The sequence below is a fragment of the Arachis ipaensis genome, chromosome B09 (genome assembly GCF_000816755.2).
Source record: "Arachis ipaensis cultivar K30076 chromosome B09, Araip1.1, whole genome shotgun sequence".
NCBI classification, from domain to species: Eukaryota; Viridiplantae; Streptophyta; class Magnoliopsida; order Fabales; family Fabaceae; genus Arachis; species Arachis ipaensis.
This window is the reverse complement of record NC_029793.2, coordinates 110,991,015-110,993,013: the sequence shown is the minus strand read 5'-3', so window position 1 is coordinate 110,993,013 and position 1,999 is coordinate 110,991,015. Positions and strand designations below refer to the sequence as shown.

General features: G+C 32.4%; 1 long non-coding RNA gene across 2 annotated transcripts; it reads left to right on the top strand.

The window, feature by feature from the left end:
* On the top strand, positions 339–1,824 carry LOC107616705. 2 transcript variants are annotated; one of them, XR_002354435.1, is made up of 5 exons: positions 349–567; positions 648–777; positions 878–926; positions 1,038–1,220; positions 1,448–1,811. It is a non-coding gene; the product is annotated as an uncharacterized LOC107616705 (long non-coding RNA). The 2 variants fall into 2 exon arrangements; XR_001614607.2 differs by having other exon boundaries at positions 339–567; positions 1,038–1,824.

Below are 1,999 nucleotides of genomic sequence, written 5' to 3'. Positions count from 1 at the left end.
GTATTACAAAAATATACCGAGAATATTTAGAACAACATAATTCGTATTTTCAAATTTTAAACTATTTGAATGTAGTGGATTCTATACAATTTTTCTTTATGATGAATGATTCCTCTATTTGTTAACCCAGCTGACTTATGTAGGGATTAAAAATTTTAAACTATTTGAATGTAGTGGATTCTATACAATTTTTCTTTATGATGAATGATTCCTCTATTTGTTAACCCAGCTGACTTATGTAGGGATTAAAATCAGAATTGGAGAAAGCTTCCCCTGCTTTGGGCCATAGTGCTATCTACTTGAAAGAATCACGCATCAATGCCTTGCCAAGGTTGGCATTCAGTTTTGGATATGATATTTTTTAGATTTTGGCTTTTTGTTTACTTTAGTCTACACCACATGAATGTGATCTCAGAATGAGTACATTTTAATGTAGCATGATGTAGCCTCCATTGTATTAGGGTGTAGTTGTATTTTCCCTTGGTATACGATAGTGCATCTCTTGGTTGAGCTTCATTTCTTCATTGCTAATTACTATTTGCTCAGCCAGCAGCTAATCTTGATATGGTTCACTATTTTGCATATTATTAATTTAAAGATATCAATTTTTATTTTGTTGATCACTAATCTGAGTTTGTTAATGATAGGGTCTATGTTCTCACTCTGGGCATTTTACTTTAGCTCCTAAGAGATGAGGAAGGAAAAAATCTTGGTCTGAAAGGCAGTGAGAAAAGCTCAGTTCAAAAAGATAACAATGAAAAAATGGCAGATGCAGAGGTAAGGAAACTTAGACTCCCATTCCATACCATATGACACACATACCTTATTGTGCATAACTAGCTATAAGCCATACCCTTAATTTTTTTCATTAATTCAGGGATCTTCAAATGGAGGAGGCGAGCCATCTGTAGCTCCAATGGAAGAGGGTAAAATTGACCAAATTCCTCTTTCTGCTATCTTCTTCGTTTCCTTTTTGTTTCTTTTTCCCTATTATCAATCCTCTTGCTGCTTCTGACACTCATTATCTGTGTCCATAGGTGAAAAAGTAACGCATATGACTGGAATATATGATTTGGTTGCCGTATTGACCCACAAGGGTAGAAGTGCTGATTCGGGACATTATGTTGGTTGGGTCAAGCAAGAACATGGTGTGTGAAAATTCTGTTCTTTATCTCAAAATTTTGTTGGTTGTCCCCACCACAACTTTCAACCCCTCTCAGGTAATTCTGTTCTTTATCTTAGAATAATGATCACAATTTATATTACCATGACTACTACGATGTCAGAAATGTAGAAATAGTAGACAGCTGCCACCCTTTTTTATGTGTCTTGTTCACGAGGTGAGATGATACTGATAATTAGAGGCGGCGACATTGCTTATCGACCTTTGGTCAATTTGTCATTAAATCATTATATGGTATTTCATAACATGTGATTTTCGAAACAGATAATGTCATTATGGACTGGTTACAAAATATATCTGAAAAAGGATAAGAGAAGGAACAAAAAGGCAAAGTTTTCTTGTGAGGAAAGCAGTGATGATGAAGAAAAAGAAGCAGCAGTAAGAGCAAGTGAAGTGAATTTTGCAGATAAGATAAGTGGAATTAACACAAGACCTCCTTCACCAACTTCATCTATTAATTATTAGAGCAGCAAAAATTGTTCAAATAAGTTAGGAAATTGAATAAGAGTTGCTTGCAACATAGGTCTTTCAATTTACTAGTATGAGAAAAATCATTTAGAGCCCTTTGGATACCCATTAACAACTTTTAATTTATTCAATACACTTTGTTGATGTATGTTTGTTACTTATTATTATAGTTGATGTATCAATACACTTTGTTTATATTTTGAATTATATTGACTTGCTTGTTTATAGTACTTTTCTTTTAGTTTGATAGTACAATGAATTTAATTATTTTTGAAATATTATAAATATTCAAATACAAATTAGATAAAAAAATTTATTTATTAAATTTATATTTATTTTGTATGAAAA